At 35.8% G+C, this 15,506-nt stretch overlaps 1 pseudogene; it reads left to right on the forward strand.

The window, feature by feature from the left end:
- The window catches only part of LOC110285330, a 91,712-nt pseudogene extending 77,798 nt beyond the window's left edge, over nt 1–13,914 (forward strand).
- Nucleotides 13,915–15,506: the final 1,592 nt, after the last annotated feature.

Raw genomic sequence — 15,506 nt, forward strand, 5'->3', positions numbered from 1 at the left:
AGGGGAATGCCAGGGCCAAAAGAATGGGAATGGGAAGGTAGGGAAGTGGGGGGCGGTATGGGGGACTTTTGGGATAGCATTGGAAATGTAAATGAGGAAAATATGTAATAAAAAAAATTTAAAAAAAAAATAAATAAAAAGGCTCCGTGACAACAATATCTGAGTGTGCTTTTCTAGGTGACATAATCCTTTCTATAAAAAAGCCCGAGTTGATTCTAGAGGAGCATAGGCTATGTTTGCAGTATTTCAACCTTCCTAAATGGCTCTCTTTGTTCCATTGTATGGAGCAATGCTGCATGGAGCAGGAAGAAGACTATAGAAACAACAAAGTAGAGAGTGACTTTGTGGATAGTGACATAATGCAAAATAATGTGACAGCATTTGTTGTAACAAATACAGAGTTTTTAAATGTTATTTTTAGAGTGGTATTTTTCAGAATTGAAGTTATTTGTGTGGTATATTTTATATTTCAAAAGCTTTATAGATGCACATTATAGTAAAAAAAGTACAATTTTACAACATAGCATAGTTTTTAAATATTCTCTAATGAAGGCAAGTTCTCTCTCTCTCTCTCTCTCTCTCTCTCTCTCTCTCTCTCTCTCTCTCTCTCTCTCCTCCCTCTCTCTGTACTTCTCCACCACTTTTCTCTATTTCCTAACTATCTGTGTCAGTTTGTTTGTCTATCATCTCTCTTATACATAATTATATAGCATTATCTATTGGTCTATTATCTATGTATCTATGAGTCTATCATATCTATCTATCTATCTATCTATCTATCTATCTATCTATCTATCTATTTATCTGCTATTTATCTATTTATCTATCTGACATCACTCCTTTCTCACCAGAAAGTGAACTAGAGTTGGTTTTCTATTGCAGGTCCTCTATTTGTTCTCATGTCTATTTTGTGCATATTCTTAGTTTTTCCCATGAAATCATTTGAAATATAAAGTCAGTTTTTTAGTTAACCAAGCTGATTAGTAAAATAACAATAATAACAACACAAGAACTGATTCAGACCCTTATATATTTGATAAAAATTCCATTGACTTGATAAACTGAACAGGCTTTCAAAATGGAAATGTGATACCATAAAAGGGATATTCACTTAATGGGAAAATATTTTTATTAGAGGTATTAATAAATGTATACAAATTTCAAAATGGAGTACAAACCTCAGAATACTGAAAATATTTAACTATATTGAGGAATAGGCACTAAAAATGTTGCATCACCATTCCAAAATATTTTCATAAAAAGTGGTTAAACAGGTGATTAAAGAGAAATATTTTCTCAATTGGGACTTGTGTTAGTGAACATTTTGAGGATTATTCTGATGAAATAAATTTATGTGGAACAAATAAGAATTATAAAGCTTTAGAATAACCAGAGCTCTGAAATTAAAATCATCATAACACTAAATACATAATGTATGCATGTATTTATATATGTTTTCATACATATTTATATATCTGCATATATAGTACTATATGTGATCAAGCATACTAAATTTGTTTTTTAAGAATCTCTTACTAATTAAAATTACTAATAGTATAAGTTGTCATATTTCCAAAATGTTGTCATTTAATAAAAGTTACAGTCAAAATATTTTACAAGGCCTTATGAAAAAAGGGTTTGCACAGATTCTGGTACAAAAGCATGTTGAAAGAGAGGATAAAAATATCAAGCCTTTGAGCTCAGATAATGGCTCAGTGTTTACTGGTATAGAATACTTTTCCGGAGCACTCAACTTTGTTCTTATCAGTCATGTAAGCTGAGCACAACTATTGTATCTTCAGCTCCAAAAAAAAATCTGATGCCTTTGGCCTGTACAAACATGCACATATTTACACACAAGCAATCATTTAAATGTAATTAAAATATAATACACTGTTAATATCAATTACAGTCATGCAAAGGACACCACAACCAACTGAAAGGAGATTCTGCTGGTCCATGATATAAGACTTTTAACTCAATTAAGGCAAGAATTATGATGGTATAGAATTAAGAATACATATTTAAATCTATAAGTGTATATGCATTAGTTGGTCCCTCTTAGCGGTGAAAGCACTAACTCATTATATCAAACATTAAGAAAGTGATATAATAAAATTGACCACTATTCACAGTTTTCTTACAGGAAAAAACATGAATAGAAATAATACATAAGAGCAGATTAACATTAAGTTATTTCATATGTACAAAGAAAAGGCATAATTAGAATATTAATGTTTCATATTCTATGTTGCCAGTCAGTCAGCTGGCACCTCTTCTTTTTCTCTAGACACACCAAAGCCAGAGCTATGAATATCTCCTGAAGAGGACCTATACACCTCATGGGTCTTATAAAAGATAATAATTCACAGGACGAAGGGCCTCTCCTCAGATTGATGACCAACTAGGCCATCCTCTGCTAGATATGCAGCTAGAGCCATGAGTCCCACCATGTGTTTCCTTTGGTTGGTGGTTTAGTCACAGGGAGCTCTGAGGGCACTGATTAGTTCACATTCTTCCTCCTATGGGGCTGCAAACCCCTTCAGCTCTATCTACCTCTTTCGTTGGGGACCCTGTGCTCTGTCCAGTGGTCCAATGGATGGCTCTGAGCATCCACTTCTGTATGTGTCAGGCACTGGCAGAGCCTCTCAGGAGACAGCTATATCAGGCACCTCTCAGCAAGCTCTTCTTGGCATTCACAATAGTGCCTAGGTTTGGTGGTCTTTGAATGGTCATTCCTTTAGTCTCTTCTCGACACTTTGTCTCTGTAACTCCTTCCATGGGTGTTTTGTTCCCCCTTCTAAGAAGAATCAAAGTATCCACACTTTGGTCTTCCTTCTTCTTGAGTTTCATGTGTTTTCCAAATTGTATCTTGCGTATTTAGAGCTTGGGGAATGCCAGGGCCGGGAAGCAAGAGTGGGGGGTTGGTTGGCAGTGGGAGTGGGGATGGGATGGGGGTTTTCAGAGGGGAAACCAGGAAAGGGAATAATATTTGAAATGTAAATAAAGAAAATATTTAATAAAAAGATAATAATTCTAGATCAAGTTCTGTATTCAGTTGCAAATAAGATAGTATAAACACATATGTATGTATATATACATATATATGCATACACATATATTTATGTATATATGCATGTATGTATATATATATATAATGTTATTATGTGTGGACTTGTATATTATGGAGACTGTTTAATGTATTTCTCAATAGGACTTCACCTTGATTTGTGAAACAGGATCCCTTACTCTACTGAAAAGTCACCAACTGAGCTAGGCTTTCTTCTGTTGTAGAAAATATTTAATCTCAATCTGGGGCTTCTTCCCTGCCTTTGATCATTCAGTTCCTGCATAAAAGACACAACAACTTTAACTATTTACAACATACCATAATTATCACTAGAGCTGAGTGATACCAGCTATATTATTCGAATCTACTTTCCTATCAATAACCCCAAGTTATTATTTACTGTGTTTCATCTGGACTGCTTTTAACTTCAATTGGCCAGCCCTCATAGCCACGGTTACTTTACTCCTAACCCATGACATCTTTATCCTCTTTCCACTTTCTTCTCTTTTTTGTGGTCTCCTTTGACCCCAAGGTCTGGAACACCAAGCCCTGCACATAGCCTCACTTGGGTCTCTGTGCAACTCTCTCATCTCTAGTGTATCAAGGTCTTGGGGGCACCCCTGCACTCAGCAGTACAACACATAGCAACAGGCAAACCTCAGTAACCTGCTAGGTTTCCAGAGTTTGAATTATAGTCTATGCTTCCAAACAAGTGTTTTGTTTTGTATTGTGTTTAGTTTCTTTGCTGTTTTCCATTGATTAAGGGCAACAAGATTCTCCTTCTTAACACTTTACCCACAGACCACCTTGAACCCTTCTTCATTATATTGGAAATGGGATTCTTTAGGGAAGCAACTGAGGTAAATTCAAAAGAAAGTAGTGGGAAGGTAAAGAGGAATAGTGAGATACAAGTGGCCTGATTCTGAAAATGGGAAAACCACACCACTTTAGGCAGATGGAGAGAATTAAATACAGACAAAGAAGTTGGGTAAAATAAAAATAAAGATGTTTGAAAGTCCACAAGGATCATGTCATTGGTTATTTCCCTTATAAGACCTATAATACATGCAATTACATGTATAAATACACATATAGAGTTTTAGTAAACTTTTTGCACCTGGGCTGATGGTGCTCCCTTCAAGAGCCTTGAACCGCCTGACAAATACCTACATAAAAGACATAAGAAGATGCTGGCTTTGGAGATGCTGGCCAGGGTTGTACAAGTGATTCCCCAAAGATATAGCCTATTGCCTTTGCCTTTCATTACACTCCTGCCCTGCCAAGGTGGAATGCAAGTACTTATTGCTCAAGACACCATGAACTCCATAAACAGGGTCCAGAAATCCCAGAGCTGTAACTGATATGGATATCCATCACTGAGAGTTAGAATTTGTGCTACCAGATGGCCCCATGCATGTTCCCAAAGGAAGGGGGTAAACAACAATTCTACCCACCTCTGAACCTCTGAACCACATCAAAGTCAAGCATGACACAGTGACTCTAAGGATACAGTAGTGTCACACATACCTTGGCAGTAACAGAAACCTCCAATTAGACTTATAACCTGCTAAACAAAAGGGAAACCATGAATGGCCCCAGAAGCATGACTAACTATTTAGTTATTGCAATATCATGCTTATTGGAAGAGAATCTACAAACACTAATTTACTGAACCAACATAATTCTTAACAGCAAACTGCAAACATTTGTCCTTATACCCACAGAAAAATGTAGCCCTCACTCCTTATCATCTTTAACAGACAGAGACTACCACAGAAAAGCATACCCAATCAAAAATGCAGCTTTGGAGCTCAATACCAGTGCATAAATCTTCAAAGTTTTGGCTTCATCTTTTAGAGACTTTTATCTTCTTTTCTTTCTTTCTTCCTTCCTTCCTTCCTTCCTTCCTTCCTTCCTTCCTTCCTTCCTTCCTTCCTTCCTTCCTTTCTTTCTTTCTTTCTTTCTTTTTTCTTTCTTTCTTTCTTTCTTTCTTTCTTTCTTTCTTTCTTTCTTTCTTTCTTTCTCTTGTTCTATATTCCTTACATTCTTCATTTCTCACGATATTTTTAATACCATATAAAGATAGGCAGAGAAGAAATTGACCCTTAACATATGGTGGATTACTCTTAAACACAGTGATATATAAATTATACTATTAATATAATTTTATTGTTTTCAACTTCCTCTGATTAACCCTCCATGAAAATAAATCAAAAGCATTTTTTTCTTTTATCTAATACAATTTTGGACACCCAGTCCTTTTTATTATTTTTATTGGATTTTCAGTATTATTTCCTTTTTGATTCCTTCATACTTTATTAGATTTCATTAATTAAAATATTTCTATATCGATTTGTTCATATTTTGAGCCTTTTGATCAAAAGGAAAAATGACCTATATTTCATTTCTGTATTTGCAATTTCTTTTTTGATAAAAGAGCTAATGAATTAATTGGTTCATAGATCATTGTAAGAAAAATTAATACTCTAAATTAAAAGTATAGCTTAGTAGCTGACCTTGTGGTGAAAGTGTCTTATGCTCTGGATTTGATTCAAAATTGTAGATTTATAAAAATAATAATGATAAACAATTAACTCTATTATTAAAAATAAAATCCTATTAAATAGTAGCTATTTAGACTTTTATTAAGGTTTTTATATAATTTGTCATTTAATATACCCATGTCTTTATTCTCTTTTATATCTCTGTCTTTCCCACTGTTGACAAATGAATTTTATTGGAGACATCTACTCTGATTTATTTATGCTCATTCCACAGAAAAACTGTACAAATAAAGAACGAATTCACAGCTCTTCCCATCTTTGGTATACCATAACACATTTCCTCTGGTGAGTATGCTCTCTACTGCCTGCAATGATACTGTGTGTACTTCACCTTTTCCGCAGAGAGCTGTGTTGCTAGGCAACTTTTCAAGCCTACACATGTGTATGAATTTGCACAGCCCAATTATAGAAGGGTAGATATAAAGAGGTAAGGAATGTCTTACGAAGCCATTTGGTTATACGATTATAGGAAATTTCTGGGATCCTGATTCACTGAGATTTGTGGACAAAAGGGATATAGGTTGGATGTTATTTATGCTCATCACACACAACTCTTGGTGTTTGTCTTGTGGGTGTATATGCTAATAGAGAAGGGCAATATGAATGCTTTCAATTTGTGGAGTCTATTATGTGCTACCCCGTAGTGATGTGAAAGGGTGTGATTATTTGAAGGGACATTCATAAGTTACAATGTGAGGAAACAGAAATGCAAATAAAAGCAATGACTTGTGAAAGTCAAAGGATATTTGTAGGTAGTGGTAATGACATTAAATGGGTGAAAAATGAGTAAATAGGACAGTTCATTTTCTTTAATACAACATGTTGCAAAGTTACTTTTAATAGCATAAGTTGGACAAATTGCATGAGATGTTATTGTCTCTCTTATGAACATAGTATCTTTTTAGTATCTTGTAGTAGTCTTTGTATTTTCAGTTATTCTTATACTTAAGATTATAAATTAAAAAAAATCCTCTCCATTAATCTTATAACAGTATTTTTTATGTGTTGAAGGGGATGTCTATAGTTTAACTTTTATACTTTAAAATTAACTTTATTATTGTTTATCTAACAGTAAGCTTCGTCTATTTAATCCTGGATTTACTGAATTAATACCATGGACTGAAGGAATGAATATGTGTATTCCTAAGCATGTGCTTATTCATAGCCAAAACATTCATTCCCCAACCATGTCAACCCTGAGAAAATATCTAAGTTGCTGTATTACCCTTCAGGCAAAGGCATTGGTGAGCCAATTTACTACAAATACATGCCTTCAGGAAGTCAAACTCTGAGCTGCCTGAAGGAACACACTTATTGAGGTAATTGAAAACAATTTTGGAAACAACTACTTGAAGTAAATCCTATCACTTCAGTGGCTCAAAATTGAGAAAGAATTCTAAGTTTGCTTGTGGAAAACAAGTAGAATATATGAATCCAGCAATTTTCTCCATGCCATGATATTGCTAACAGGCAAATACAACAATATTTACTGTTTATACTCTCTCTCTCTCTCTCTCTCTCTCTCTCTCTCTCTCTCTCTCTCTCTTTCTTTCTCTCTTTCAGTTAACAATTGTCATTTCTCCAAAATTAAGAACAGAATGACAACTTACATAAATTTTGTATGATATTCATAGACACATTCCTTTATGTGATGGTTTGTTCTCTTTTCTCTTCTTGTCTATTAGAGTAAAACAAATTATTTTATACTGTTTAACAGAGTAGCAAAATTTACTTTCCCAGGTTTTCTTTTAAACTGACCCTTATTTACCATACTTGCCATAAGAGAAACTATCTGATTCTACAATATCAGTACTGTGATATTGGGAAAATATAGAATGAACCAACAGGAAAGGTGGAAGATTTGTTCTTTCTGTTGTGGTACCAGAATAACTTGTCTTCAGAGTTTTATTAAGTTATTTTTTTATAGTCATTGCCAATGGATGGAGGGAGGGCACTGAGGGTGAGGGGGTAATAAGGGGAAAGAGAATGGGGATAAGGTGTGAGCAGGTAGGATGTAGGAGAGGGAACTGTGATCGATGGGGTATATCTCTGGCAGTAACTGGAGATCTGATATTAGGGAGATTCCAGGAAACCTACTGGTGACCCTAGCCACTGAGACTCCTACTAGTGGGTGGTGGGGGGATATCAAGACCACCTCCTGCAGTTGGGAGTGGGGGGGGGATTCTAGTGAAGAGAGGGTGACATCAACCCACCCACAAAACCTTCAACCCCAAATTTGTAATGCCTGCAAGATGCATGTGAATAAAAGATGGCAAAGAGATTGAGGGAATGGCCAGCCAGTTACTGGCTGAACTTGAAACATACCCAATGCAAGTTAGCCAGTCATTGTCACTATTAATGATACTCTTCTCTGGCCAGACAGGAACCTAGTATAATTGTCTCTTGAGAGGCTCCATCTAGCAGCAAATAGATGCAGAGACCCATATAATATGATGCTCGGGGACTCTTGGGGAAACGTCGGGGATAGAATGGAGAGAACTTGAGGGGTCAAGGACACCACAAAACTATCTACAAATTCAACCTGCCTGGGCCTATGGGAGGGGAGCTCACAGAGACTGAATCACCAAACCGATGGCATGCAGAGGCTGGACCAGGCCCCCTACATACATGTAGCAAATGTGGAGCTCGATTTTACTGTGGGTTCACTAAAAATTGGAGTAGGAGCTGTCTCTGACTCAGTTGCTTGCAATTGGATTCCATTCCCCTAAATAGAATACCTAGTTGAGACTCAGTAGCAGAGGATGCACTTAGGCATAAGGCAACTGGATGTTCCAGGGTGAGATGGTTACCAAGGAGCTCCCTTTTCTGTGAGGAGAAGGTGAAGGGGTAGTGCAAGAAAGAATATGTAAGCGTGGGACTGGAAAGAGAGGAGGGTCAGGGAGATGTAATTTGAATGCAAAATGGAAATAAATATTTTTTAAGTTTTTTGTACTACTTTTAAAAAAGTATTGAATGCCTTATATCTCCATACATAAAGCCTCAAGCATAGTTTTACTTCCTGTTGAATACATGGCTATGCATTCAAAACACTATAATCCTGAGTCTGAAATTTCTTCAACTGCTGAAAGATTGTCAATTCTGAACTTTCCAGTTCTGATTTCTTATTCTAATGTCCCCATTGCTTGAGCAACATGCACCTTCCATTTGCATTTCCTTCCATAGTCAGCAAATAAAAATCAATATGATGGCTTGTTCAGTGCTCTTAACTACAGTTAAGAAAAAAAGTTGGTTTTCTGTCTTAATAATATTGAGGAATTTTCTGTGTAACTTGAAAAAGTATTTAATGGGAATATTTCTTATGATAAAGATATATATATATATATATATATATATCTTATGATTACTGAAATATTACTATGAGAACCTTGTATATATATATATATATATATATATATATATATATATATATGCCAAGGTTCTCATAGTAATTTTTCTCTAAATAATAAACACCTGGTCTCAGAATTTTATTACAGCTAATGAGCATATGTACATTTCTCTAGTGCAAGGCAAAGATACCATTTGTATGCATACATGGCAATACTGCAAATTTTAAACATGTAAAGGAGAATGGTGTGTGGGGGGGTGCCTGTTGAAAGGACACAGTGTGCATTTGTTCCTGGCAGTGAATAAAAGTAGTGAGCCATCAAAGACTGAATTTCATTTAAAATGAAAAACAGTGGATTTTGCAAATCACAAAGGTTGTGATAGAACTGCTGAGCAGTATGTTGAAACAGAAGGGGTACTCTAGGAAACACTAGCAAGTAGCACACATTCAAGTGGCTCCCCACTGGGAAGAGAGGAAACAGATGCTTCATCTAAAATATAATATGGACATAAATAGTGAAACATTTGCAGCTCTAGATAGAGGACAATGCCATTGCCCTCATGTGTCTCAATCAAGACAAGGATCTGCTAAAGCCATGACTGTTCTAATATTGTGATCCCCTTGTCTCAGAAGGATGCTACTGGGCACATTCTTCTGAGAAAACTATTGTTTAAGATTCAGCTGTATTAGTGTGTGAACAAAGGGACAATTTCAATTCAGAGAGTCTGAGTCATCTTACACAGGCCAATGGGTGGGAAATGGCTGTGTAGGAGGGTGCATGGATCAAGGGAGCACTGAATGGAGAGATGCTAAGGAGCTCAGACAGCCAGAGATTCCAGCTGTGAAAATATCTGTAGCTAGTAGCTCACAAATCACAGAATTGAGCCCTGTAATAACAGATCTCATTGTTCCTGCTTCTTCTCTCACATCCTAACTCAGTACACATGCTTTGTTTCAGATGTTTGCCACCTCAAAGTGTACAGAGTGGAAAATATTCAGAGACTCTACCTGGTATATAGTCTCTAAAACTATAGGTGGTCCAAAGTAGCTTGTGAAGTACAAAGCAAGGTAACTCTAGAGTGATTAGAGTAATGCTGAACAATTGAACTGTAACCAAAATGGTCTCAGCACATTTGGACAGGATGAAATAAACAGAAATATTGATAATGAAAAACTCAATGAATCAAACAATAGATAAGTTGAAAGTCTTGGAAATAAACCAGGCACTTCAGAAGAAAGATATCAATGATGCTTGGTAGGATCAAAGAAAATATACTATTAGATATCAATAAAAACAATAACCAAGATCACAGCTCCAAAAGTTCTGGGATATAACCAAGAGGAAAAAATTTAAAATTCACAATATTTAAGAAGAAGCTGAGATAAAAGTGAAGGAACAATTATTCATGTAATTATAATATGGAGGCTTTTAAATGTAGGGAAGAAAGGGCATATAGAACCTCAAATACTCATGTACAGATCAACTTCTCTATGACACATAACAATCAGAATCCCCAAACTACAAAATAAAATATAATCATTAGAAAATAACTCCAGTTGACTCACAAAAGAAAATACATTAGAATGTTAAACCTTTAATAATGACTCTGAATTCTATGAAACCATGTAATGATATATTTCAAACTTTGAAAATAAATAATTGCCAGAAAATTTATATAACCAGCAAAGAAATCTTTTAACCTTGGAAAAATAGAACACTTCAAAGAAAGTATAAATGAGCAATTTTGAATGCTAAGCCAGTAGAAGACAGGTAAAGGAATCCTATAACAAGGAGTAAGACAGTCTTGATTGTGAGAGTTCAAGAAAGTATAAACAAAGCCAAGCAGTGGTGGCACAAGCCTTTAATCCTGGATTTCTGAGTTCGAGGCCAGCCTGGTCTACATAGTGAGTTCCAGGACAGCCAGGGCTACACAGAGAAACCCTGTCTCGAAAACCAAAACCAAAACCAAACCAAAACAAAACAAAAAAAGAAAGTATAAACAAATTGAGAGGGTAGATGAGTACAGGTAGACAAGGAAATAATCAGTTATGCCCTATTTAGTAAGGCAGGAACCCTATTACAAATATGGAAGATGCAAGAAAGATTTCTAGTGCATTCAACCAGAATATCAACAAGAGGCAACCAATTACTAAAATCTGTAAACATTTCCCTGGAGTAACCCTAAATGGAAACAGTTCTAAGTCTACAACTAATGACAAAGACTGACTTAACTGGATGAATAATAAATGCCAAACTATCTGCTATTTCAAGGAAACAGTCTTCACCGGCAAAATTAGAGATGAACAGAAAATTAAAGAATGAATGTGTTGATATGCCAAGAAATTGGAAGAAAATAAATTGCATAGCTCTCCTTGAACATGATGAAGTCGACTCCAATGTAAAATTAATCAGAAGTGATGAAGCAGGCCACCATATATTACTAAAGGGAATATTCAATCAAGATGATGTAACAATTATGTATAATGTTACATATTTTTCAAAGATTTGGTATTTCTTTTATTTTTTAATTTTTAATTTTTTTTTTTTGAGACAGGATTTCTCTGTGTAGCCCTGGCTGTCCTGGACCTCACTTTGTAGACCAGGGTGGCCTCAAACTCAGAAATCCACCTGCCTCTGCCTCCCAAGTGCTGGGATTAATGGCGTGCACCACCACCGCCCGGCTAGGTTTGGTATTTTGATATCACAAATGAGCAAAACTGGAAAAATAATATGTACACTAATAACACGTGACCTAACTTCACTCATAAATTTTTACAACAGCCAGACTAAATACTAACTAATTACCTAAGTAACTAACTAACTAAGAATCATATTTACCTACACAAAGGATCAAATACACTTGAATCAAAAGACTAGTCTAAATAAGAGATTTAGAATAAAAAATTTCAGAAGCCCTAAAACTTTCACAAAGCTAAATCTAATTTTAGGTCAGAAGTGAGGTACATAAATGTTCCATAATTAGATATATATTTCATCATATCCCAGTAAAGTAAAATTAGATATTAAGAACAAAAATTAAAATCAATAACAAAAAACTAAAGTAATTACAGAACCTATGGATATTGAATAGTACACTGTAAATTGACCAGTGGGTTATTGAAGTTATTACAAAGGAAATTCAAAAGTTCCAAGATTCAACTGAAAATAAAAACATATTAACTGAACCTCTGTGGGCACATGATGCTCTAAAAGGAAACTTTGGATTTACAGAATCCCAGATGATATCACTTCAAGAGGAATATGTGAATTCTATGAGGCTCACCAATGATTTGGCAGTCAAGCAGATCTCCGTAGAAGGTCAGCTGGAATTCAGGGCATGGTTCTTCATTGTTCATTGAGCTGTCTTTGACCTTTTTGAGAAGAAGTAGGAGAAGGAGGAGGTGGAAGAGGAGGAGGAGGAAGAGGAGGAGAAAAGATTAATTTGTATGTGTTCACTGTTGTGTTACCTGAGTGCCTCAACTTTATCTGTGGTGTGGTGGACTACAAGAACCTGCCCCTGAATATTTCCTGAGAATTGTTCCAGCAGAGCAAGATCCTGAAAGTCATTCACAAAAATAGTGTGGAGAAGTGCCTTGAGTTCCACTCTGAGTGGCTGAAGACAAAGAGAACTACAGGAATTTTTATGAGGAATTCTTCAAGAATTTAAAACTTTGAATCCATGGAGATTTCATTAACCACTGCAGCCTCTTTGAGCTCCTTTGCTATCATACCTCAGTCTGGAGATGAGATGACTTCCTGGTCAAAGTATGTGTATTGCATGAAGGAGACACAGAAGTCCACCTACTGTATCACTGGTGAGAGCAAAGATATAGCAGCCACCTCTACATTTGTGGATCATGAAGAAAGTGTAGGCTGCCCCAGCCTGAAGTGGGCTGGTATAGACCAGGCCACCATTGAGGTGGAGCCACCTGCGGTGCAGCTTTCAGACTTGGCTGGCTTCTTCTGACTGGTTCCTCTTTGAAGTGACAATTGCCCTGCTCTTCTGCTACCTGCTGAGAGGCTGAACCTGACTTCCCAAGATGTTCCTGAGATAGCTGACTACCTGTGGAACTGGCAGACTAGTGCTAACAACTTGGCAACAATTCATCAAGAAGCCTGGCTGAGTTCTGATGGAATGGCTCCAGGCACCAGGAGTGGACTGGTGGGGGTGATGGGCCTTCCCCCTTTATAAGCACAGTTTCACGGGCCTTGAATAGAATTGTGTCTTGGTCTCCATTAATCTCTCTCGCCATCTAAGTCTTTTTCAGCCCCAGCCTGCCTCCCAGGTGTACCTGGTTCAAGTAGGCCATGGGCCAGTATACAACAAAAGTTGGTCTTTGAAGTAGTGTATATGAATGAGCTTATTGATGAGAATTGTATGCAGCTGCTCAATTAATTTAATGGAAAGTGTCTGGTGTCAGTGACTAAAAAGGGGCTAGAGCTACCAGAAGATAAGGAAGAGAAGACAAAAATGGAGGTGAGCAAGACAAGATTTCAGAATTTCCACAATCTCATGAAGGAGATCTTGGACAAGAATGTTGAAAAAGAACAATCTCCAATATCCTTGTGTCTTTACCCTGCTCAATTTTGATAATCACTAACAACTGGGAAGCCAACATGGAACAGATCATGAGGGCCCAGGCACTGCAGAGCAACTCTACAATGTAATACATGATGCTAAAACAAAACAAAACAAAACAAAAAACAAAACAAACAAACAAAAAACACTACAGATCAATTCTGACCACATCATTGTGGGACCCTGTACCTGAAAGCTGAGGCAGACAAAAATTACAAAGCTGTCAAAGACAAGTTTATGGTACTGTTTGAAACTGCTCTGCTCTCCTCTGGTTTCTCACTTGAGGATCCCCAAACCCACTACAACTGCATGTACTGCATGATTAAACTAAGGCTGAACATTGATAAAAAATAAATAAAATGTTTTTAAATATTCGAGTATCATTTGCTATCAAACTAGTACAATCTAAAATTCATATGGAATCAAAAAAGCTTCAAATACAAAAGCTATCAGGAAAATTGCTGATATTATAACAAATCCTGGAGAATGGAATAGCATACCCCTTAGAGTCTTTCTTAGATTTTTCTTTTTTAGTTATTTGTTTGAGAATTTCAAACATAAGTATAATATATACATTTCCATTCATTTGTCCTACTTTGGCTCTTTCATGTCTCCAATTCCTTCATTCATGACATCTTAAATAATTATTATTTTAATATATTTAGCATATATAAAGTTTATATGAATATAATATACTGAGTATATTTAGTTTTGCTTAATTTTACATATATTCAGGGCTGACCATTGCTGACTGGATAACCTGCCAGAGATCTTAACTCTGAATATTCTGGAAAGATATTGTACTTTTCAAGATAAATAGAAAAAATAAAACTGTTGAGAAACAATCAAGTGATATTATTTCTTATGCAATATTTATAAGAGGAAAATAAAATTACTTAATTTGCAATGAATAGATGTGTTGAGGAATATTAGCATTTCCTGGATGATGTTTAGCAAGTTACAGCTCTTTATCAAAAACATTGTAGATTTTGTGTTTTTTCTAAATATTTCATGTTTCTACGAAAAAATATGTCTTCCTCAGCATATGCATTTCAACAAAGAAACATCCCAGAAACTTAAAGCCAAATCTATTCTTTCTATATTCTGTGAGACTCCAAATTAGATTCTTTCCCTGGATGGAATAATATGTGGGGACTCCTATATTACCCATGTAACACAGGGAGAGGTAACCTTGGGTAACTATACATATATAAAACTTGCTTCATGGATTTATTATCCACATTATCCCATTCTATATATATTTTATTAAAGTTTGTAGGGAAATAAAGTTAACCTGAGTACTAAACATAGACAACTCCTTTGCCTCTTATAGTAGACTCTCTAAAAGCATTTACTGTCATTCTCTTGGTAGCATAATCAAGCTACAATATAAAAGTTATGTAGCAGCTGCCTAGAACTTAAGTATAGTTTGACTTTAACACTAAACAGATATCTGTAATTTAAAAGAGAGATACATGAATGGAGAAAGGGAGAGAGAGAGAGAGAGAGAGAGAGAGAGAATAAAAATAAAATAAAAAGTACATAAATGTAGCTAATAATATACATGATTTATGGAGGAAAATATGAAACATCGTAATGAATATAGGAGAATACTGAATTATGAGAAGATGGGTTATGTATTGAATGTGATGATATTAATCTTATAAAGATGACTTTTGTCTTAAAAATTGTATATTCTTTCAGTGGATTCCAAAAATGAGATTTGTATATGCCAAACCCAGGGCTCCATCCCATAATCAGTCTTCAATGCTGACACCATTGCATACGCCAGCAAGATTTTGCTGAAAGGACCCTGATATAGCTGTCTCTTGTGAGGCTATGCTGGTGCCTGGCAAACACAGAAGTGGATGCTCACAGTCAGCTATTGGATGGAACACAGGGCCCCCAATGGAGGAGCTAGAGAAAGTACCTGAAAGGAAATAAAA

This window comes from Mus caroli, chromosome 1 (genome assembly GCF_900094665.2).
Source record: "Mus caroli chromosome 1, CAROLI_EIJ_v1.1, whole genome shotgun sequence".
In the NCBI taxonomy this organism is placed as follows: domain Eukaryota; kingdom Metazoa; phylum Chordata; class Mammalia; order Rodentia; family Muridae; genus Mus; species Mus caroli.